This window comes from Hippocampus bargibanti, linkage group LG02, assembly GCF_051943395.1.
Source record: "Hippocampus bargibanti isolate YZ-2025 linkage group LG02, ASM5194339v1, whole genome shotgun sequence".
NCBI lineage: Eukaryota > Metazoa > Chordata > Actinopteri > Syngnathiformes > Syngnathidae > Hippocampus > Hippocampus bargibanti.
Window position 1 is genome coordinate 3554828 of NC_142735.1, and position 26751 is coordinate 3581578.

Below are 26751 nucleotides of genomic sequence, written 5' to 3' on the forward strand. Positions count from 1 at the left end.
ACTGTGATTTATCATCCCAGCTGCGGTATATTAACTCATTCACTGCCAGATGATGTGCAAAAATGTTTCCACTCCAGTGCCAGGGTTTTTGTCATTGTCACCTGAATTCCAGAGCCCACAGAATATTGAGTTTTAGCACTACATAAACATTCAATTCAGCGTTAGAAACCTTAGACTCTCCTCTTTCATCAGAAACAAGTTAATTCCTAATTTATCTGGGTCTGGAGTTATATAAGTTTGAAATGGGGGCAGCTGTCCAAAATACAATGCAATCCATACATATTGGTTGAAATAGGGGTTCAACAAACAGTTGAAGCTGGAATCCAATTTGCCAACACACAAGGAATTTGTCTCAGGTAGAACACGCTGCACAAGTATCATCATAGAAAAAATGCAGAGGCACTATACAGTTACAGAAGCTGTTTAAATGTGTGCTGGATCTTGTATGCATGGATCGGTAGCGCCTCCCTGAAGGGAGTCGCTGGAAAAGGTGGCGGGCATGGTGCAGAGAGTCCAGTAAGATTTTCTGCGCCATTGTTTTGATTCAAAGCGCTAACATGGAAAAAAGGGAAGTGCTGCCTCCTTATGGAAAGGAAAAAAACATTGCCAGAGGCCATGGCCAGTGTCTATCGGTACCCAAGCATGAAAAACAAAACAAATTTGGGAATGGCGCTCTACGTCATATTTTCAGTTCCCGAATAAATTGGTGAATGGCAGTGAATGGGTTAAGCATATATTACAAGGTAAAACAATGAGCACATAATTTATTTAGATGACGATCAATATTTCATCAAAATCACAGTAGAATACATCGAGAGATCCCTTGCGAATTGAATACAGTCCCGAGAAACAAATTGTATATATCAGCAAAGCTAACAGTTTCTCTCTCACTATTAACAATTCGACAGTTTCTCCCTCCCACCAGGTGAAAAGCCTAGGTGTCATTCTTTACAGCAAACTATCTTTCCACTCCCATATAAATAACTTAACCCGGTCTGCATACTTCCACCTTCGCAATATCAATCGCCTTTGCCCGTCTCTCACTCCTCACACCACTGCTATCCTCGTTCATAGTCTTGTCACCTCCCGGATTAACTATTGCAATTCACTTCTCTTTGGTGTCCCTCAGAAACTTCTCCACAAACTTCAACTTGTCCAGAATTCTTCAGCTCGGATCATCACCAGAACCTCATCCTTTCATAAAATGTAATGTATTATTATTATATGGACGGATTAGTATGTCCACTTTGAGAGACTTTAAATGGTCTGAGTCGTCAACTTTCGAACGTGCCTCGGTGATGTTTTGCTGTGGTCAATATTTTCAAAGTTTTAGCAATTTATCATGACACCAGGTGAGCAAGCATTCAGTGTTTGTTTGTGTTACGAATGAGGTAAGGGTTCACCGGCGGAGTCCAGGCATTGCTAATTCAATTCCCACTCACTCATGGTGACAGTGTAGAAGTTTGTCCATCTCTCTATCTTTCTGTGTGACTGACAGGGCATCAGTCAAGGGTAGCATGTGGTTTCCGCACAAAATCAGCAGGGATAGGTTTCAGATCCCCGTGACCTTAAAGAAGAGTTTGGAAAATGGATGGGTGCTTCGTATTGACTCAAACAGTCAAACCGACCAACCAGTTTCCTCCACTTACCAAACAATTACCCCCCCCCCCCCCAGCAATCTGCTGAGAAAACATGTTGATTCCATAGAAAACAATCATGATTTTGCAGAGAGCAATTCTTCATTCTCATCCGCTTACCCTCACGAGGATCGCAGGATTACCGGCCACCAATCATCTTGAAGTCAAAATAAAAATACCAAATATTACACAACACAAAAGCACTTTCTCTTTGTTGTATAAAGCAGTCATAGATGAAAGAGGAGGGGATCAAAGTGTCCTTTTCACCAGTGGATCAGGGACGTCATGCTGAAAATAGGCTACAAGCTAAATTTTGAAAGCAAACACAAAGCTATAGCATCCATTGATGAAAAGAGACCTCACATCTCCTTTCCCACGTAATCCGCTTCAATCACAAATTGCAATTCACAGTTCCACATACGCATCGGCGCTCCTTTCTGCTCATTTTCGGCTCCTCAAGCCATGTATCAATCCAGCCGCAGACCTTCCAACAGCACCGACCTTTCCGCTGAGCAAACCGGGGCTGTGAAAATGCTGCCCATTACGGGTGCAAAAATAACACAAGCGACCAGGAGATGTCCAGCAATGTCGATCAACTGGCACCGACATTCATCCTAGGAAAATATGAAATAACTTACTCAACTCAATTGGATTAGCCTTTATTAGTCTCGCAGTGGAGAAATTTAAATAGTTAATTGTCACTTGTTACACATTTTCATTTAGTAAAAATTAACTACTGTAATTAGGTACTCAATGTTAAGTAAACCTTCAATGATAAGTACTAATTGCTGTAATCGGGTAACAAATATGAAATACAGTGATACCTTGGCTTATGAACCTAATTGGTTCCCAGAAAGTGTGTGTAAGGCGAAAAGTGTGTATTCCAAACATTAATTTTCCATAGCAAACCATTAAAATGAGAATAATCCGTTCCCAGGTCCCCGTAGCATAAAGCATAATTTTCAACTAAATAATTTTAAAACTACACACAATATATATCATATTATGTATAATAAATGTGCTATGGTATTGTAATTGAAGAAATAAACTGTACTGTATAATAAAGTCATTTTATTTACCTTTGTGATGGTCATTTATGGCTTGATGGAATGCTTTTCGCATAAAGAGTACGCATAAAGTGTCTCAAGGAGCTCTGGGTTGGACATCTTAGAAGTTGTGATATTGCTACAGAAACAGATGCAGGCAGACACACTAGAAACTTCATTAATAGCTGATTCCCTTGCTTGTAGGTTCGCTTCAAATTATACAGACGGCTTGTGCGGGTTATTTGTGGAGCCTGATTGCTGGGATATTTTAACACTGCAGTCTACACTCTGCCTTTGAACTATCAATAAAGTTGAAACGAGTCCAAATTTCACTGTTTTCTAACCATGTTCTCACCAATTGTGTGTTTTTTTTTTGTTTCAAGCTCTGTCGTCTCCCTTTCGTGCGTGTGTGTGTGTGTGTGTGTGTGTGTGTGTGTGTGTGTGCGTGCGTGCGTGTGTGTGTGTGTGTGTGTGTGTGTGTGTGTGTGTGTGTGTGTGTGTTTCTGTTTCTGTAACCCCTCGCCCCCACTCACTGCTGCATGTGTCTCCTCCCTCCTCTACGACGGATCTAGACCATTCACGTGCTTCGTTCACTTGAGAGATACAGCTCCAAGAACCGTCGCATTCGCGAACGACACATCACTCATTGTGGCGCTCCGTGTGTTTTCCGAAAAATAGTTCGTATGCAAATATTATATTGTCGTGAATTTTACATTCGCAAGGCAAAAAGTTTGTTAGCTAAAGCATTCGGAAGCCGAGGTATCACTGTAATTAAATAATTCTTAAATTAATTGGTTACCAATATGTAGCAAATATTTGTAACTTATTTATACATCACCCTTAACCCATTACAGCCAAGTGCCTTTTCCTGTTTCAGAAAATATGCCACTAAATATTCAATTTTCCAAAGCAATGGTTTATGCACAATGCCCATGCTTGGCAGGCATAAATTTATATGGAAATAAAGGCATTTAAATGGAAATAAAACAAATGACAAACATGGGGTCTGGGTATCTCGCAAACACAATTATCTTGTAAATGTGACATAACTCTTGTGTGTAGAAATCCAATTATAATTTATAATTAATAAAAATTATATCTTGTGAATATAGTCATCTTTGCGAAAGAAGACACAAACATGTCATATTTACAAGATACCCACAAACTCAAGACATATCTGGCCCCATAAAAACATATTTAGCCCCGTATAAAAACATTCATTGATATACTGTCAAATGTTTGTTTTATCGTCAATCAAAATCTTGTTTATATTGTTTATTTTAAAACACTAATCCACCAAAATGCGTGCAATCATGTTTGAAGATAACTTACGGACTTTAGCAGACAACAGGGGAACACAAGCCAACAGGTTATAGGAGTGGAAGTTTAAAAGTTGAATAGTTGGGTCACTGTTTGGTAGTGTGTGATGTTGCTTCATGACAACAACATCACCCTCAGATTGTGAAGTTCAGACGAGAGCTTCACTGCAATCAGTTCTAGCAATGCCCGAAAGCTGTGTCGCCGTGGAGTGAGATAGGCCAGGTTGAGTGCACAGATCACCCCAGCCTGCAGACTTTCTGTACTATATCTCATCTCCTTCTAATCTAGAAGAATGAAGACCTGAACTGGATCATCTCCCCCATGAAGCATGATCTTGAGGGTGTGTTCAATTGCATCACTGATCAGCTACATGCCATTAATAAGACAAATATACTGTTTTGAATCATTTGAATTACAGTAGGTGACATCTTTCATCCTTGGCGCACAGTAAGAAACATGTTTACCATGTTAAATAACTGGACGCTCCCCAGCTTACAAACATTCAACTTACGAAAAACGGTACATACGAACATTTTTGCAGGAACTGTATGCCGAAAAGTGTTTGGACAGAGTATGTGGGCTGGGGAAAATCCCTCTTCCCAGTTGACGCTCTGAGGAGGAGACGGCAAGCTCACTTAGGATTGGGTGTGTAGAGTATGTGAGCGCGGAGGAAATCCCTCTTCCCAGTTGACGCTCCAGGAGGACGCAATGCATAGCAAAAAGTCATGGCGGTTGGCGCGTCATTCAGTAATGAGCAGCTTGACCAGCAGCTTCAGTAATGGTCTACTGAAGACCCAATGATGTATGTCATTGTACTACAGTAGGTGTGAATTTATTTTCCGACTGTTTGAGAGTCTGTGTTTTATACTTCCCCGTTCAGTGTTTGACTTAAACATACATTTCATACAAACTATAGCACTTAAGCAACTTATGAACAAATTCACTTTACGAACGACCACTCAGAACGTATCTCCTACGTAAGGGGGAGCGTCTGTCTTCCAATATAATTGTAATGTGCTTATTCAACACAAGTCACAATCATTGGTTCAATAAAAAGGCATTGCGAATGCACGTATTTGAGCTCCCCTACTTCCTGAGAAGATGTGGGATTTATTTTTTTTCCCTGTCACCCTGTTTTCTTGTCAGCAATCTTCAAAAAGGTTCTCCTCCTTCTCCCCAATATACAGTGCAGGAGCACTGATAACAGCTTCACATCTTTCTTCAGTGCTTAGGCTCGGTTAAGAGATTAACGTTGCGTCAATACAATGAACTGTCAGGGTGAGAACATGCAGCATGTGCCATGATTTGCCGAGCTATAAGTAGAATACAGTAACATATGTGCTCTTGAGAGTCTGATATCTGTCTTTAAATGCTTTGTTCCATTCAGTGGTATGCTTTGGTCATTGAAAGTGACAGCATTTGCTCCGAATGCATATTGCATATGTGAGGCAGTGTGTTTCCTGGATGACAATGTTGTCTATCTTGCAAAATTCTAACCAAGCACACCTACCTCAGTTTATCAAAGAGAGTGTTCATATTGATCCCTAGGGTACCTCCCCTTGGTCTTCACCATAGAAATGAGCTTTGGTGTGGAGAGTTCAAGCTTGGACAGGAATTTCCGCTCCAGGGGAATTGTAGTCATTCTCCTGAACACCTCCTTGACCTGAAATGATTTAGGATTTACAGAACATGAACGTTAGACATTATTTTCAGAACTGAAGAGAATATGATAATGAACTAGCCTAAATGAGGAAATGAAAATTCTGTAAGGCACTCCACCATACAGTTTTGTGTTAATGTGTTGGGATCGGTTGCCCGTAGTCAACTGTGATCATCTCCATATGACTACAGTTTTTTCAGTGCATGAATATATTGTGTATTATATACACCAGTATTTTGAGTTATAAAAACAAAAAACATATATAGAGATATTAAAATTTAGTATATGTAAATTACTACATCCAAAAGTTATTTTTAGTGTGGAATGCTGGATGTTTAAAATAATGGCATTGATATAGCAAGAAGCTCAAACAATGGCTAATAATAAGAATTAATTATTATTATTATTATTATTATTATTAATATTATTATTATTATTACACTATATAATTATATAATACTGTAATTAGGATTATTATTATGATGATAATATTCTTATAGTTTTAGTTCTATTATTATTATTATTATTTATAATTTAAATTATAATTAATATATTACTAGTATTATATAATAATAATAATTGGATTGGATTGGATGTACCTTTATTTGTCTCACAGTGGAGAAATTTACATTTCACAGCAGCAAAGTGATGACAGTGAAAGGAAAGAAAGAAGTAGAAGAACAAAAATACAAAATAAAATAAAAAATACAGGAGCTGCTGGAATAATAATAATAATAGTACAACTACAACAGTATAACTACAACAATAATGATGATAATAATAATAATAACATTGATAATAATAATAAAAATAAAAATAATGATCATAATAATTAATGATAATAATAATTAATGATAATAATACTAATACTAATATTACTACTACTACTAATAATAAAACTTTTAATAATAATAATAATAATAATAATAATTAATAGTATGGTTGCTGTTATTATTGTTATTTTTAAGCACATTTCAAAACACTCAAGCACACTTTAAAATCAACAACAAAATAATAAAACCACATATACGATTATAGATAATAAAAGACAAGATTATTTTAAATTGTGTACGTTATTTTGAATAGGAGGGTTTTGAGATGGATTTTAAATGTGGGAAGAGAATCAATATTACTGGTGTTGTGTGGATGTGCGTTCCAGAGTATGGGGGCAAAGCGGCTGAAAGGTCTGCCCCCCATTGTGCTGAGACAGGCAGAGTGTACACAGAGGTGGAGGGAGGATGAGGACCTAAGGGAATGAGAGGGTACGGAAATTTGAAGATCAGACAGATGGGGTTGGAGTGGGGAAAGCAATGGAAGGTTTTAAATGTATAGAGGAGTGTTTTGAAGTTGATTCTGGCAGGGAGCCAGAGGAGCTGTCAGGGGATCGGGGTGATCTGATGAAAGGAGGGGTGTTCTAATGATGATCTGGGCTGTAGAATTCTGGACCAGTTGAAATTTATGGAGGAATTTGAGGACACCGAAAAAAATGAATTGCAGTCATCAATACAGGAGGTGACGAAACTGAACAAGGATAGCAAGTGGCGTAAGGGGTGAGAGAGGAACAGAGACGATTGATCTTACGTCGGTGGAAATATCCCCAAAGGGTCATGTTATTGATGTGAGAGTGGAAATGTCGTGAGTTATGGAGGATGACACCCAGGCTCTTAACCTGAAGGGCGAGGGATACAGCAGAGCTATCAATTGTGAGGGAGAAATGTCGGATTTGTGTAGGGTGAATTTGGGTGTGTTTGAGGAAATTATGGGTGAACCAAAATTTAATGTCTGAGAGGCGGCGTGAGAGGGAGGAGCAAGGGAGAGAAGCGTCGAATTTGCTGGAGAGGTAGAGGCGAGTGTCATCTGTGAAGTGTATACCAAAATTATGGAAAATATTGTAAAGGGGGAGATGAAAGTAAGAAGGTAGGTAATGAAATGGCGGGATCCCAGGATAGAGCCCTGCGGCACACCCGAAAACACAGGGAAGGACTCGTTTAGCTCGATAAATATCCTGTGACTGTAAAGTGTCCTTGAGAGTTTTGAAAGGCGCTTATAAATGAAATGTATTATTATTATTACTATAATTGTCACAAAGAAGCACTAAGTTTTAGCCAAGTGTGTTTAGAATACAGCGTTTTGATTTGTCTGTGTAAGCTATCAGTACACTCGTACATGAGTGGTTCATCGGTGAAAAGGTTTCCTCAGCCATCATCTGTACTTTGGTGTCGGACGTTTCACTTCTCATCCAAGAGGCTTCTTCAGTCAACTAAAATTTGCTGGTAGCTCTGGCCCTGTGTGTGTGTATATATATATATATATATATATATATATATATATATATATATATATATATATATATATATATATATATATATATATATATATATATACCTGTGTACATACTGTACAGGGTTGGCGGTGCCAGACCTCTGCTTTGATAGGTTGGGGGAGCAGAGGACTATTCCCTGAGGCTACACTGATTACCACTATTGTCCTGGCTGATTATGGTCTATGACTGGCCTGATTGCCCCATTTACTCTGGTATCACCTCATCAGCATGACTAAGCTACGTGGTAACGATCTAAGAAGTCGCTTGTAAGCACGATCCTAATTAAACCTAACACCACTATAGTGATTTAGAGAAGGGTTTTGCTGTTTTGATTGCTTTAGTCGTCTGTAGGAAAATGTGAAATATTAACTTCAAGGTGGTGACTCAGCACATCATAGGATGGATTAAATCGCCGTAGCATGAATGCAAAAGTAAACATTGAAATTAACTGCTGTTGCTTCCACAAATAATGAAATATGTTGATTTAATCTTGATTCAAACTTGGGAACAATTTTTATGAATACCAAGTGCAGTGCTCAGAGTACAAGTGCTAATTTATCATAATATGGAAATATTAGTCTGCCAATTTTACTGCCAACATTAAGGTTAGCATTTGGTGTTGTGCTTTTTTTTTAACTGTTCAACAAATAATCTTGGTTTAATCAGTGCAATTATTCTCTATGAATGGCAGATAACTCCACTCAACTATTTTAACTCATTCACTGCCATTCACAAATTTATTCGGGAATTGAAAATATGACATAGAGCGCCATACTCGAATATGCTGGGGTTTTTTTTTTTTTTTTTTTCATGCTCTGGTGCTGATAAAGTGCATGGCCTCTGGTAGTTTTCTTTTCCACAAAGATGCAGCATTTCCCTTTTTTCCATGTTAGCGCTTTGTTCCAGCCTCAGTTGTTGTTAAAGCGCTGTAGAACCCGATATGTACAGTAAAGTCTCGTTATATCGATATTCTCGGGAGTCGGAAAAAATATCGATATAACCGGACTATCAATATATCCGATCCTGCGCCAAACTGCATTAAAAGGGAGCAATAAATGGGGGATCTTTGATGTGGCATGTAATTTTCTCCTTGAGTTCATGAATTGCGGATCTTGCATGCTTTTGTACTGTAGTGAAGTGAAAAATAAACTTGTGCATTAAATAAAAATGTCATTTATTATTTTCATAACGCACTCTTGCAATAGTGACTCTGAGTACCACTCGACATTTTTCTCTACACACGAGAGAAACCACGAACGCCAACATGTACATACTGTATGAAAAACAGTGATTATTGCAAGCGATAAAGATATCTGAATACAACACAATTAAATACATGTATGGGAAAACAAAAACTGCAACGTATACATTACTTACATTGATAAAGTACTCTGCGGCACGTCGAACTCTTTCGCGATTTGCCTCTTGTTGGATTCTCCTCGACAGCCACTATTGCCTTGTACTTTGTTCCGAGGTCACAATTCTGACGTTTCCCCATGGTTGAAATTGGTGTTGAACAATTGTATACTGAATAAGAAGACTACAGTATGTTTCAGATGCTATAGCAGTTCTGTTACACTCGAAGACACGGAAGCTGGTCACGTGACCAACGGTGTGACCGATACAGATAGCACTATTGGTGGTACTGTATAGAAACCCTTAAGTAAATATCGATTCAGCTTAAGCTGCTTTTGTACCTATATAAGCAGAGCAAAATGGCCGGTGGGAGATGAAAAGGGCACCGTAGTAACCGGATTATCGTAATAACCCGGTATCGTACTAAACGGAACTAATTATACATCAAAGACTAGAAATTTGCCGGGAAATGAAAATAGTATCGTACTATGCAGTACTAACAATATAACCGATATCGATATAATGAGACTTTACTGTATTGTATTGCATTGTATTTTGGACAGCTGCCCTCATTTCAAGCTCAAATAACTCCAGACCCATATAATTTAGGAATTAACTTTTTTTCTGATGAAAGAAGAGAGTCTATGGTTTCTAACACTGTACTGAATGTTTATGTAGTTCTAAAACTCAATATTCTGTGGGTCCTGGAAATCAAGTGACAATGACAAAATCCCCGGCACTGGAGTGGACACATTTGTGCACATGTCTGGCAGTGAATGAGTTAAATATTTTTCATCAGAATGTCAGGGCCGGTTCCCTTGTTTTTTTAAAAAGGTCCCTCCTCGTCCTCACAGAAAAAAAAAACATGTCATTGAGCTAACACATTTAATCCTCAAGATAATTTACTAACGCCACTGTAGCTGTTCAGAGTTAGTGGATCAATAATCTTTTGAAGAGTGGATTTGTTTTAAAGTACCGTGACAATATGTATTGAAGAAAGTGCCTTGTAACTATACATAGAATGTGCAATCTGTGTTTTTGATGTTTTTGATGTAAAGAAAAGAAAATAGTAATGACAAAGTAGAAATCCTTAAATGTGGATCAAAAGTATTTAAGAAACAACCTGTATGCCACTGTTACCTCGAGGGAATGAAAGAACATGGACAGAAAGGCTAGGTTTGGCCGCGGCTTGTCACTCACTTTGATGGGTAGTTCAGACAGTGCTTAACCTTCGGTTAAAAATTGACAGGACTAGATAGACTGTCGTGCAAGAACACACAGACTGGCACACGTAAGAAAAATGTCTGTGCTAACTCGACTTTTGTGGAACAGAAAATGTAATTTAGTATATATTTTTTTCTCTTCTTTAATTAATTTGATTTCCTTCTAGTATAGTGAAAAATAGTTTTGCAAGCACAACTGTAATGAATGACTTGACATACTGACCGTAACCTGATTTAAAGCAAAAAAAAAAAAAAAAAATCCTTTACATGGAACTACAGTGATACCTCGGTTTACGAACCCCTTGGCTTACGAACATTTCGGTTTACGAACTTTACATTTATGAAAATTTTACCTTGGCATCCGAACTTTTTTCCTACACGGAGATGCCTCAATGAGTGATGTGTCCTTTGCGAACGAGCCCGTTCTTCTAACAACATAATGGCAGCCGACTGTTTTTGTCCTCTATTCCCCGCCCCCAGTCTTCGGTTAAAGGCATGTGATTGGTCAAGAACGCAGCAGTGGGGATGTTTTAAACATTAAAGAGACAGGCAGACGACAGTGAGAGAGTTTCAACTTTGATAGTTCAAAGGCAGAGTGTAGACTGCAAGGTTAAAATATCTCATCAATCAGGCTCCACAAACAACCCGCACAAGCCATATTTACACTTGATGCAAAAAAACTATCAACCCAGCTAAACAGAACACAATTGATGAGGAACTAGATCCTCAAGATGGTGAAAGAAGAAGGTTGCGTTCCTCATCAAGTGTTTATTGCTAATGAAACCGGCCACTCCATTCCATCAAGCCATCAACGACCATCACAAAGGTAAATAAAACGACTTTATTATACTGTACTGTTTTTTCTTTATTTATAATACCAAAGCAGATTTATTATACATAAAATAAGGTATATTTTGTGTAGTTTTAAGCCTTAGAAAATTAGAAAGTACAAAATTATGTCTTCTGGGGACCTGGGAACGGATTATTCTCATTTTAATGGTTTCGTATGGGAAATTAATTTTTGCAATACACACTTTTCACCTTACACATTCTGTCTGGGAACCAATTAAGTTTGCAAACCAAGGTATCACTGTACTCTTTGCTTATACCTCATGTGTTGGATTCAATACTAGCAAGAGGCAAAAAAAAACTCTCCAATGACAAAATGGAATTTTCTCTCGCAGTGCTGATTGCAAGATACAGTAATCTATTTACAGCTAGTCCTTCACACTCTGATACAGAAAACAACCTGGGCTCTTGTGTCTGTCTAGACAAGGTCAATACAGTCAATTAACGGGTAGCCGGAACTTTCATTTCCGAGTGTTTTTTTCAGCTTGCACTGCAATTTCTTGTCAAAATTGTAGTTAGACTGTGGGTTTCTCTGATTATCTTTGGGTTCTATCAGAATGTTCCAATTTGAGAAAAGAGAAAAAGGCCTAAATTGGGTACTTCACATTGTAGTTCCATGCAGTTCCGTTTATTTTGTGAACCGTTTCATCTTCATGAGGCTAGTCCTTGAACCAATGCTACGCATCTTCCGGCAGTAAGCGGGGCACACCCTAAACTGGTCTTCAGCCACACCCACTGGGGATAAACAACGATCCACGCTAGCACTCACACCTTGGGATAATTTAGAGAGAGATTTAGAGAGATAAATCCACTGTGCCAATCCGTCCATCCATTATCCGTACCGCTTATTCCTCACTCGGGTCACGGGGTGTGCTGGAGCCTATCCCAGTCATCTTTGTGCACCACACTGGATTGGTTGCTAGCCAATCGCAAATCCACTGTTCCATTCCTTGTATTGTATTTTGTTTTCCATTTATATTTACTTCATTTGATTGTGAATACAAAATGAGTATGGAACACCTTATCTTCCACATCATTAAAACTTGGGAGAATCCCCACGGCTAATAACCTTACATGAAATGACTGTATTGACTCAAAGTCCACTCAGTTTCTTGGTCTCTAGTTCTTGGGGTGACATTGAAGAGGATAAGTGCTTTAGAAAATTGATAGTTGGATGAGGCTCATCCCTAGGACCCTTCAAAATGCTTCAAAGCACACTAAATACTGTAAACTCCGGAACGATGGATACGGGTTATGGTGACAGCACAGTATACGTCACCGCAATGATGGGCAGGGTAAAAGAGAAAGGGATGTTGTGACTAAACTTGGCTACTATATCCAGAAGAACAAGACTGTCTGTATTCAGGATATTATCTGATATTGATACCTCATATTATCCTTCCACTTCCCATTGCACATCTTCAGTTTTTGGGTAGATGATGGACTGGATGGAGCCCATAGGAAGAACATGCCAATTAAAAAAAAAACATAGTCAGTTCAATTATCTCACTATGGAACAGAAGAAAACAACTGAAAATTCACAAACATATTGGTAGTACAAACCCCAATGAAGAAACTGCTTTGACATGCGAAGGAAATCAAATTTGAATCTACCATCATCAATTTCATTTTTAGTACCAAAATAATTGAAACCCAGACTAACACAATGAAATGAGATTTTGCATAATTTACATTGTGATACTACAGTTGATTCATAGATGATGGATATCAAAGTATTTTCACTTAAATTCCATTGTACCTAAAGTCGCTTTTCCAAGGTGAAATCTGGACAATCAAGAGGAGAATCTGTCAACTTCATACCTTCCCACTGCAAATCTGAGGTGGTGTGCGATACCGCCACAGTGATACTGATCTTTTGCCTCCAATTACACACTATGGAAAATGTCTACAAGGCTATTGGGGGAGAAGTGGAAATGTTGAGACAGCAGGATTGGATGAGTGAAGGCCAATCTCGTCTCATTCAGGAGGCTTAATTTGCTCCCAAGTAGAAGTCTTTATCATCACTAATACCAGTATGTCTTGTGAAGGTCATCCATTGACATCCATCTGGACATGTTAAGGTCTCAGAAACAACATGTACCCTTTAAGTGACCACAAATTTACATGAAATTACATGAATTTCAATCTAATCAACATTTTGCTTCAGCTGTCCTCGAAGGGCAAGTACGAGCAAACTATTGACCATAGCAACCAAAAAAAAACATGAACACATTTGGGTCACAAGTCATATGGAGCTGATCCCATCTGACTATGGGCAACTGACTCCATATGGGCCCATTGGTGTTATAATAATAATAATAATAATAATAATAATAATAGTAATAATAAATAATAATACATTTCATTTATAAACGCCTTTCAAAATTCTCAAGGACACTTTACATCAGAGGTCGGGAACCTTTTTGACTAAGAGAGCCATGAAAGTAAAATATTTAAAAATGTTTTGCAGTGAGAGCACTAGCGCACGCACGCAAACACGCACGTACGCGTGGCCACTTTTCAACGAAATGTCAGAATGTATTATTTAAAATAAGTTTGTGATAGTACTCACCATTAACATGAATGGTTTTCCGTTCCTCATGATTTGTAAAAATCCAGCCAAACGATCGGAATGAAAGTCAACTTGCCGGGTCCATAGACGAAGTTACTGCTAGCTAGCCTGCTCACGGATCATTAGCTTCCACACTTGCTATCTGCAATATACTTCTCGCAGAAGTATATTGTATAATATACTTCTCGCAGAAGTATATTGATGGTAACGTTAACATGGGGCATAAAATGTCACCTACATTCGACTGTTTCATTGATGGTATTGTTTCATTGCAAATCAGAATCAGAACCTTTTCTCTCCACAAAGGTGAATCCTCCGGTGCATTCAAGCTGAAGTGTACTCGTCGGGCTCATTTAAAGGGCCGTTTACCTGTTTCAAACTGACGGCCAGTATCATCCAATCAAAATTGCGCTTTCCGCCAACGTAACTCAGTGTCATCCAATCAAAATCGCGCTTTCCGCCAACTGCAGCCCCAACAGGAAATGAACAGCGAAAAGGCGAGAATATATATTTAGTTTTATCGGCGAGCCATATGTAATCATCAAAAGAGCCACCATATATGGCTCGCGAGCCATAGGTTCCCAACCCCTGCTTTACAGTCACATGACACACGCCAGCGTTCACTCAACCCGGAATTAACATAAAAACAACAACAATAATAATATATACAGTATATACACAGGTAACATCCGAGTCACGACCGGGTTCCGTTCCGACAAAACAGTCGTAAGTCAAACGGTCGTAAGTCGAGATCCATTCAAAATGGCCAATGCGACGTTTACACTACCGGATAGTAATAATAATAATAATAATAATACAGTAAAGTCTCGTTATAGCGATATTCAAGGGAGTCCGAAAAATATCGATATAACCGGGACTATCGATATATCCGACCCTGTTTGCATGTAATTTTCTCCGTGTGTGCATAGAAATAGTATCGATATAACCGGGACTATCGATATATCCGATATCGATATAACGAGACTTTACTGTAATAATAATAAAATACAGTTATCGACAACCCGAACAAGCAAACATACTGACGGGTTAAAAGTGATCGTTCGTTCCTGGTTCATTGCTCTTCAGGGTGTTGGAAGTCGTATAGCGAATTATCCCAACACATACAATCTGCACACAGGAATGTCTCAGTCCTAAAAGCAATAAAACATTGCCTTTTAATTTGAGGCCACTTCACATAACATTTGGTGAGTTTTTTCTGTTTTTATTGTCTTCATATTTTTTGTCTGAACTGCATCCAAAAATCCAAACAACCACAAATAAGCAGCATTGCATGGGAACATAACACCTCCCCATCCATCAATATTTCATCATATTGTTTGCACACAATATGTTAATTGACTCAATCGAATGAGGAACAGATGGTTCCTTATATCTGATACGTCTGTGTTCCTTTATATCTGATGTATTCGCAAAGTGAATCAAAGTGAATCTTCAGGCTGTGCAGTTCAGCCAATACCATTAACTCTTTGAACTCTTCAACAGTAGCCAAAATGGAACTGTATAGTGCTACTTAGCAGTTTTTTTGACGACGATACTAGTGCAGCGTGTTCTACCGGAAACAAATTCCTTGTGTGTTCTACATACTTGGCAATAAAGATGATTCTGATTCTGATTCTGATACTCAGTTTAGTAAATGCAGTTCAGGAAGATGTTGCAAGGTTTGCTTGCTACTTTGCAAAAATTGTGGTTTTACAATTACATTTATTTTTTTCGCAGGCGAATAGAATGTTGATAAAATTACAAAGTGTAGGATGCGAGTGATAGGTCATTTTTTTTTAGTTTTGTTCGACCAATCAGAATCAATACACCGACACTGCTCTTGGCGAGAAGCCCTACCTACTAGCATAGGCTCCACCATGGATGTTTTTGTTGTTGTTTTTTTTTACTATAAGGTGCTTGACAATGTGCAAAAGGAGGACCAAAGTACAGCAAAGCAGGGAGTTGAAGATCAACTCCAAATTTTTGGTCAACATATTGCCAATTTGTCACCACATACAATTCGGAAAACTCTTGTCAGGGTAATCGGATCATAAAATGGGATGGAAGGAAATAAATAGATAGATGGATAGATGGGCAGGGAAGGATAGGAAGTAAATATTTTTACTTCAGTGTCTTTCCAGAGGCACAATAATTTGAATCCTAGAATATATGCTTGTCGGTGCTTGCATTAGATATTTGATAAGTAATTTACCTCAGCAGTACATTTGATTTGAAATACTGTACTGACACTTCCCTTATTGGTCAGCGTCCAACAAATGTGTTGTCCTGTTGTGGAAAAGGCAGTTGGCCCAAATCACCCATAATTGTGATCAAATAATAGCATTTTTCAAATCATTTTGTCAGAACCCTGCCTGTATGTTTTAAGAATCCAAAGCTTTAATCTCATGTTTATCTTCGATTAAAAAAAAAATGAATCAATAATTTATCATCAATGGTGCTGTTATTTCCCACATTTGTATCTATCCACAGATAATACCGTGCACATTGACACTCAAGCATTTTGCATACTGTTCCATACATGTGTGTGCTTGTGTGAACCTGACACACATCCGGACATTCATATTCAGTTTGAGCGTTTCACAATCTGATTGCATAAAAATGCATTGCCAATCAGCTGAAGGAAAGGGTGGTACTTGCACGGCAGCCACAGTCACGTGCATATTTAATCATACAGAGAGGAAATAATTCTTAGATCTCTTTCATGCTGTTGAACAGTTCATTCCCGCAGCAGTCAATGACTTCAATTGTAAATGCCAGATGGTGATCTGTTTGGGATGTCAGGTCGTCAGGGTGGAGGTGACAGGACTGCTTTTCCGTGATAAGACCAGACCACTGTGTGCACACTTAAGCACTGTACATAGTCTGCATAGCACAATCAAAAGCAGTGTTTTATAAAGGTCAAACAAAGCTTGTGTGTGCGTGCGTGCGTGTGTGTGTGCGTTTTGTGTGACACATTAAAAAAGCATTCTTTGCATTCAATGTAATTTGAAATCATAGTGGGCTGTTCAAATGAGATATTGTTAGGATCTACTGTATTTCAGTCCTCCTGCATTGTTAAAATTAGCACTAACGATTCTATTCTGAAAAGCATTTCATAACAATACTATTCAAAAAAGCCTTTTGAAGTAGTCAAGTATGTCAGTGTCAGGTGAATGCAAGGCAATTGCAAATGATGTAGGGCCTCAAAGTACCATTTCTTAGATTAGATGAGCCTTTATTAGTCTTACACTGGAGACATTTACATCTCATTCAAGTATTGACCATGTGTTTCCTCTGTTTTACAAACTCAATTCCATTCAAATTGGGACATTGGGTTCAACATTAATTACAAAAAAAAAAGAAATTGATCATTTGCAAATCACGTTTAGCATATAATTCATTGAATATACTACAAAAACAGTATTTTTAATGTTCAAACCGATAGCATTTATTGCCTTTATGAAATAACCATTAAGTTTCACTTTCCAAAAACACTAGGAGAGCTGTCAAAAAAAGACACCGCCATTGCAAAATGTTTGGACACCACATATGGCAGATATGGGGTCAACAGCACTTCAGAAAACCATTGTCAGTAAATACAGCTCGGTTGTAGGCGCAACTTAAAACTCCACTATGCAAACAACATGCCGAGATGCTGTCGGCTGCTGCCCAAACTCATCCAAGATGGAGTGTTCTGTGGTCTGACGAGACTGCATTTCAAATAGCTTTTGGAGATTATTGATAGTGTGTCCTCTGGGCAGAAAAGGAAAAGAACCATCTGGACTGTTACAGACGCAAAACTCTAAAGCCAGCATCTCTGATGGTGTGAGGTTTGAGTTAGTGGCAATGACGTGGATAACTTGCACGTCACTGAGGGTCCCGTCAATGCTAAAATGTACAGACAGGGTTTTAGAAAAATGCATGCTGTCATTCAAGAAATGTCTTTTTCGTGATTGCCTCTGATTATTTTGGCAAGACAATGCCAAACCACATTTTGCATGTATTCCAACAGACCGCCTTTGTAGTAAAAGTGCGTCCTAGAATAGCCCGCCTGAAAATCCATCCATTTTCCAGACCACTCTATCCTCATTAGGGTCGTAGGGGGTGCTGGAGCCTATCCCAGCCGTCTTCGGGCACTAGGCGGGGGACACCCTGAATTGGTTGCCAGCCAATCGCAGGGTACACAGAAACAAACAATCCATCTGGACAGACCTAGGGACAATTTGGAGTGTTCAATCAGCATGCCATGCATGTTTTTTGAATGTGGGACGAAACCGGAGAAAACTCACGCAGGCCCGTGCAGAACATGCAAACTCCACACAGGGAGGCCGCACCGGGTCTTGAATTTACGACCTCTGAACTCGACTAGCGGGCCGCCCCATTGAAAATAGGTGTTGTATTTTGAAGCATAAAATACAACAATGGAGATCTAGTATAGTTGAACAGCTAAAGCTGTTCATCAAAGAATGGCAATTTTAACTATCTTGCCTTAAATTTAATGTAAATTAAATATAAATTCAACATGATTTGCAAATCATTGTAACCTGTTGTTATTAATCTGGAACGCAATGTCCCAACTTCAAGGAAATCGGGTTTGTACAAGAAATAAATGATAGCGACTCATGCCATGTCATTCGATTTTGTATGGTTCAGTAAACAGATGCATCAACCACCTCGATGCAAAATGATGTGTGAAGAGGTCTCACCTAGATGGAGGGCATGGTGTGAAGATGTGAGAGCACGATTGTGAAGCACAGAGACCATGTGTGACCTTCGAACTCTGCTTGATGGATTTTTTTCCCATCAAAAAACCTTCTGGCTCACTGCAATTGCAGATCCAACACATGAAGGGCTCCTGTTAGACTAATGTGTGGTGAAACCGAGGTCTCTGCTCAGGGAGCCAACAAAAAAAAGGCTTTCTTATAGGAAGTCAAAGAAATAACACGCCCCCCCAAAAGAAAAACTTGCCTGATATAAAAGAACCATCCATCTGTCCATATTCGAAATTGCTTATCCTCCCGAGGGTCTTGGGTATGCTGGAGCCTATCCCAACTGCCTTCGGGCTTTAGGCGAGGGAGACCCTGAACTGGTTGCTCGCCAACATAGGCAAACAACTGTTCACACCTAGGGACAATTTAGAGCATTCCATTAACCTGCCATGCATTTTTACGAACATAGGATGAATCTGAGCAATATATGTTTGTGAATGAGAGGGACCCAATTACAAGAGTGATGCTACAGGGAGAAGAGATAAAGAATGTGGAGGATTTGGAAGTACTTGGGGTCAACTGTCCAGAGCAATGGAGAGTTTGGAAAAGAGGTGAAGGTGTCCATGCAGGCTGGAACGGCTGGAGACAATTTTCAGGTGTGATGTGTGATAGAAGGGTTTCAGCTAGGATGAAAGCCATCATGTTTGGACTGGAGACAGTGCCACTGAAGAAAAGACCGGAAGCAGAGCTGAAGGTAGTAGAGATGAAGATGGTAAGGTTTTCTCTGGGAGTGACCAGGTTGGATAGGATCAAGAATGAGTACATTAGAGGGACAACTCATATTAGATGCTTTGGAGAGAAAGTCAGAGTGGCCAGACTGAGATGGTTTGGACATGTCCAGAAGAGAGAGAGTGACTATATCGGGAGAAGGATGCTGAGCCTTGAACTTCCAGGCAGGAGTCCGAGATGAAGACCAAAGAGGAGGTTTATGGATGTTGTGAAACAGGACATACATGTAGCTGGTGTGAGAGAAGAGGATTCACAAAACCGGGTTAGATGAAGGACACTGATTCGCTGTGGCGACTCCTGAAGGGAAAAGCCGAAAAGAAAAGAAATAGGATGAATCTGGTGTACCCGTAAAGAACCCTACGGCTACAGACAGCAAGGCCACAGCCGGGAATCAAACCCTGCACCATCGCGCTGTGAGGCGGACATGCTAATCAGTCGACAACCGTGCAGCCCTAAAAGAATCAACAATCTAAATTAAGTTCCAGTTGACCATTCAAACTCCTTTCGTGGAGCAGACTTTATTTTCTAACCCTTTTCAGTGAGTCTTCCGCTCATGTGCACAACAATCTCGCCTGTGCTCTGTGTCTTGCTTCAATGCACTCTAATGACATTTATATCGTTTTTTTTTGCGACCTACTCGTAATTCCGCACACTCAAAAAAAAAAGCCTAATAGTTTATGCTGTGTACTGGAGAAACATTGCGATGATTACAGACTGAATTGTAAATGGAAGTGAATCTTATAAATTGCCCATCACTGCCGTGCCCGGTAACTGTGTTCTGCTGCTCGGTTAGTTATCATTAATTTTCTCGTAGCGTATGCCTTTTCAATAGGAATGCTCCCACAAAACGTTTAATCAGCAGTGTCTGTGTGCGTGTGTGTGTGTGCCTGGAGTGCGCCTAAAAGGCCCACAAGGTGTTAAATGAATCATGGACTGCAGTCGCTCCTCTGCTTTAAGAACTCAGAAGGTCATATCAGACTGAAGGAGGACAGGGCCAACATCGTACTTGTCCAAATTACTTTCTCTGTTCGAGGAGGGCCCACATATTATCGCAGGATGACTTTTTTTATAGCCTCGGGTCCTGGAATTTGATTCCTGTTTTAATTAAGTTGCACTGGGCTTCTGGACTAACTGGAGAAATATTCATTTGCCAGCTGTCTCCCAGTTTGGTATTGGAAAGAGCTCGTGATTTAATGAGGAGAAGAATAGGGTTGCAAAATTTGGAAGCATTCCCAAGGAATAATAGGGACATCTAGACACTGACGGTGAGAACTAAGATAAAGTTCCAAAAACTTCGACCGCATCATAAGTCATAAACAATGAGAATCAGAAAACCTTTATTCATTCCACAATGGGGAAATTTGCAGTCCACAGCAGCAATTTGAAAGAAGATGGGGTGGGGTGAAAGGATAGAAAAACAAGATATTCTAAGCATAGTAAAATACACTAGCCAAAATGGAACTGTATAGTGCCACTTAGCAGTTTTTTTTGGACGACGATACTAGTGCAGCGTGTTCTACCGGAAACAAATTCCTTGTGTGTTCTACATACTTGGCAATAAAGATGATTCTGATTCTGAAAATGTCAACTGTATACTGTAAATGTGCAAAACCGTTTCATAAAAAAACTACTTAGGGCAAGTATCAAGAAAGGCATATTGATATGTGTAGGTGTATTGCATCAACACATATTTACAGTACAAGTGTCCATTTTTTTTTTTTTGTTTTCTTTTTCCACATGTGATTATTGAGAATTGCGAAGCCTGTCAGCAAGCAGTAGGAACGAGCAGTGGTACCTCTCTTTCTTGCAGCGCGGGTGTATCAGTCTCTGGCTGAAGGAGCTACCCAGAGAGTCCACCGAGCAGCCCAGGACAGAACTGGCCCTCTTGACAAGGCGCTCCAGTCTTTTCCTGTCCCGGGTGGTGATGCTGCCTGAGCAGCAAGTTAACCATTTTACATTTTAGCAAATAAAAAAAAATACACACAAAAAAAGCTAAACTAACAAATGAGAAGCACGGGAAAGCAGCATTAACAAAAGTTTAGGTCATTCACTGCCATTGTTGAATTTATTCGGGAATTGAAAATATGACGTGGAGCGCCATTCCCGAATTTTTTTTTTTTACTTGCAGGGGGATGCCGAGAAAGCGCTGCTCAGACCTAAGGCAATGTTTTTTCCCTTCCACGAGGAAGCAGCATTTGCCTTTTGTACAGCCGCCCCCACTTGCATCTCAAGTATTAGCTATATGGCGCCCCCATTTCAATCTCAGATAGCTTCACTCTCTCTGTCTGTGTACCCCCCTAGCTGCTGCGTTCTTGGCCAATCATGTGGTCTTAACCGACGACTGAGGGCGGGGAATGGACAGGACAAAAAACAGTCGGCTGCCATTTTTGTTGTTAGAAGAAATGGCTCGTTTGCGAACGACACATCACTCATTGTGGCAGCTCTGTGTGTATCCCGAAAAATAGTTTGTATGCCAAGGTAAAATTTTCATACATTTAAAGTTCGTAAACCAAAAAGTTCGTAAGCCAAAGGGGTTCATAAACCAAGGTATCACTGTACACCTTGATGGCCCCTCTTCTCTGCTTTTTCTGGGTCCACGACCATCATATGCCTCCCCTAAATATTATGAACAAAAATGAAACCTGGAGGACCAATAGCCCGATCCCATTGCTACCCTGTCCTGGCGGCTCCACCCGTTCACATCCAGGCGAGGCACATCCTGCGGTTGCCATCCGCTCCTGTTCCAGCTGCTCATGACCTGCGGCCGCCGTCCGCCCTTGTTCCAACGGCGCATGACATGCAGAAGCCATCCGCCGCTATTCTGGTCGCGCATATCCTGTGGCCTTGACTGAGTGACCGAGTGGTTAATATATTTTGTTCGGTACAACTAGCTTCCCTGCTTCTTTTGGGCATACGGCCATCACGCATCTCCCTGACAGCACACAGTGAAAAAAAAAAAAAAACTAGCTTACTTCATGAAGTGCTAAGCTACAAAAAATGCAAACAAAATGTATTAAAAATGGTCGTTAGCAAATCTAGTAAGTAAGAATGAGATGACTTTGGAGAAAGATACTGTAGTGGTTTTGAAAAAAAGTTGCTTTCAAAGGCGGCCTTCACTTTTTTGCATGTACTCTCATATTATTTGTATTTCGGCTAATTCAAAATTATCTCCCCATTTTTCTCATCAACTGTTGTAAACAAAACCAACTATTGTGGAGAATGCGGTTTCATTCATCTCACCATTGTTTTCATTATGATAAAACCTTACAGGAATTCTTGTCATTGTCAGTGAGTTAACATTGTACCGGATTTTCGAGTGTATAAGGCGCATCCAAAAGCCATGATTTTCTTCAAAAGATTACCCTGCGCCTTATACGCAGGTACGCCTTATATGTGAAGTAATATTAAGCCACAGCAGGTCTCACAATTACTGTCAGAAGACCAATTTCCCCCCTGTAGAAGTTGTGTGTAGCCGTAGCCTCTACTGTAGCGCTTTATAATGTTGTGTACCTTATACAGTAAAGTCTCGTTATATCGATATTCAAGGGAGTCCGAAAAAATATCGATATAACCGGGACTATCGATATATCCGACCCTGTTTGCATGTAATTTTCTCAGTGCGTGCATAGAAATAGTATCGATATAACCGGGACTATCGATATATCCGATTTCGATATAACGAGACTTTACTGTATTTAGAAAACTTTTATAGATGCATCTATTATATTTGGAAAGATTTTTCCAATCATTGATGATGTGCCGTATACTCCGGTGTGCCTAATATATGGTAAACGTTTCAAAATACACCATTCAGTGGGCGTGCACCTTATACTCTGGGGCGCCTTATACACCAGAAAATACAGTAATCACAATTGATTTCTCACTTAACGTGGACAATCCCCTCTCTTTTTGGTCAGAAGGATTTTTTTTTCTTTTATTTAAACCATATACAGTATTTAAAAGGTATTTAAAAATATGTGTCCGTCCCACATTGCATCTAGCACCAATGAGGTTATTAGGTGAAATGATGTGCACCCTGAGGCAAAATCTTGACTGTACACGCTCATTCCCTTCAAATGGCCCATTGAACCATGGCAGTCAGCTCTCAGCCTCCCGCAAGACCACTCACGAATTCCCTCGAGCAAATACAGTTTACAGAGTGTGCGTCTACGTGGACAGTAAGGGTCAGATGTAGAAGTCAAAAGAACACACATTCATCCTAATACAATCTAGAGCTGGATACTGCTTTTTTTCCAGAAAGGAACTGTGTAATTCCTTTCTGAAACTGGAAATAGCATGTACATCGAACCAAATGAAATCATTCTACTTTAAAAATACTGTACTGTATATTGAGGTACATATCTTTTTTTTTGTTTCCGACTTACGAACATTCCAGTTACGAACAACGGTACATACAAACATTTTTGCGGGTATGTCGACAAATGTTCGGGCAGAGATGCTGTAAGTTAGATTTTGTATTGCGCGCCTTTTTCCGGCCAAGCTCGCTTGCGGTTGGCTGCGCACACAGACACACTGGAGGTTTCAAGGGCTGGATGTTTATCAGTGAATCAGTCTTCTTTAAAACCTGAATGCCTTTGGATCCCATGTGAAATGTGCATGAATTGTCACTTACAGTAAAGTCTCGTTATATCGATATTCGAGGGAGTCCGAAAAAATATTGATATAACCGGGACTATCGATATATCCGACCCTGTTTGCATGTAATTTTCTCCGTGCGTGCATAGAAATAGTATCGATATAACCGGGACTATCGATATATCCGATATCGATATAACGAGACTTTACTGTATTTTATATCGAGGTGCATCCTTGATACACTCTTAATTAAAGTCCCATGAGGGATGTTTATATCTTGAGTGATACGTCTGTGTAATAGATGGTTTGAAAGGGGGGTAAAAGAAGCGATTCTTATAAAACAACAAAATCCTTCATTAAACCGGTCTGGTGGGGTGAGGTTCAATTTGGATCGTTCATACAATAGCCTGCTTAGGCAAAACAGGTTAGGCAACTTTCGTAATGCTGATGAGGGTCGTTATGGTGATGAGGTGATACCGGTGGGAGTGGGGGTAATAGGCCAGTCGTTAGTCAGGAATGTAGGAACAATCAGTGGGGCCACAGGGAGGGGTCCTCTGCCCCCCCAACCTGAGAGTAGGGACCTATCATAGCTGTGTCCGGCGCCACCATGCCTGGACATTAGGGATATATAAATAGGGCCGATACGACCAGTCAGACTTTAGTTCGCTGACGAAGCCTCTTGGATAGGAGGCGAAACGTCCGAAACCTTCACATTTGTACAGATGACGGCTGAAGAAACCTTCTCATCTTGAGTGATGTGGTGGCGGTTTGGTGACTTGAAATCCAAATGTGCCACCTTGGGCGTTCATCCTGAGAGGTTGAACTACTAGCGCAGTTTATTTTTACTTTATTCATCCAGCGTAAAATCCTGTATAATCATGTGATCGTCCGGAATCGCATAACTGCTGCGACAGCAAACACCCAGACCTCGAGGCAGTGTATTGTCGCGTTCCCGACTTGCCTGCTCCTCACCGAGCTCCACAGGGAAAGGAAGTGTGACAGTGTTGTGTTTGGTGCTTCGACCCACCTTACTGCTAATACCAGCTCCTTATGTGACTCCTGGGTGCTTCAGTCGGCTGTTTTAACTTTAGCAGACTTTATTTTACTTTAATTGCCCTGTCCCCGAGCACTGGGATACCATCTTTCTTCCCCTCAGATGCACTCTCTTGTTGGTTTTTCAATTGCTGCATCTGAACAAATGCGGCAGATTCCCTCTGCACCAGATGATTAAAGGGAACGCTGTGTCGAAATAATCTGTCAACCATATCAACGCCTTCTCAACAGCATTGTGGAATGGCACTAATTTAACCTCTTTTAAATCACGGACCTGCGTGCTTTACACAGACGCAAACTATAATGTATCCAGTGGGAGCTCACTTTGAAGATTCAAATAACAGAAAGATGCGCCATGTTCTGAAAAGTATCTCACAGGGTTTTCTAATCCTTGTAAATAAATGTGCTTGTGTGCAGAGGGGCATAAGAGTCACACTACAAGGGAACAGTAAAACGAATGTGAAAATATACTTGTACTATGAGATTAATGGCTAATTATTACCAGACATTACAAGAATGTCTTATTTTTAGATATCGGGTCCTCACGGAGGCTGCTGATACTCACCCCCAATACTTGACAAAGTCAAGGTCATTCTCATGGTTTGCCCAAAGTCATAACGGTGTCAAGAGGAAACCGTAACTACAATGTGGCCTGCGGCAAAAAATGACTTTGACACCCATGACTAAAGGCATACCATATCCGACATATATTGAATTCTCCGATCAAGTACTTGATTGTTATACCGTGACAGTCTGAAACTTTGACACTCGGCGAGTCAACGTCTCCGTCAGAAGATTTTGTTCACAATGTTTCCCAGGGTTTTATATTTCTGTTGTCATTTATGTTTTATATCATAAGTATTGGAGATACTGTATCAGTGCTTGATATTGGGGTTTGCTCAAAGTGTAAATTCTTGTCTTGGTAAATTATGTCTATTGGGGTCAGGGGCCACTCTTTAAGACCTTCTATGACTCAGTGGTTGCTTCAGCCATCCACTATGGAATTGTTTGCTGGTCCGGCAGCATCACCACCCAGGACAGAAAAAGACTGGAGCGCCTGGTCAAAAGGGCCAGTTCTGTCCTAGGCTGCTCCCTGGACTCTCTGTGGGAGGGAGGCAACAGACAGACGGACGCTAGCTAAACTAAAAGCTAAGATGGTGATAGAGATTAGACAGAATAAGAAGTTATCATATTTAAAAATTTCATGCTGTTATATGCTTAGTCAACACTTGTGACTCAATACACAATTGAAGCACAGAAAACCTGGGGTCAATCAGGTCAACAGCCACAACAAGTTAAAACTGTCAGGTTCATCTAGGAGATCTGGCCTGGCACAGAATTTAGGACTTGGCAAACTCCTTATCACACAAGTAATTTAGGAGTTTCTACTTTCATTTCTTTCATAACTTTGCTGCTGTGAAATGTAAATTTCTCCACTGCGAGACTAATAAAGGAAAACTCCTTCCAAACACAGAAGAGGTCATTAGCCAGGTTACAAATTTATCAGTTGATGGAAAACACAATGTTTTATTGCTTACAGCTGTTGGTACTCAGCACGTCCAGAGGCGTGGTATTATAATCAAGAAAACTATGTTTTACTAATGTATCACTTTAATTT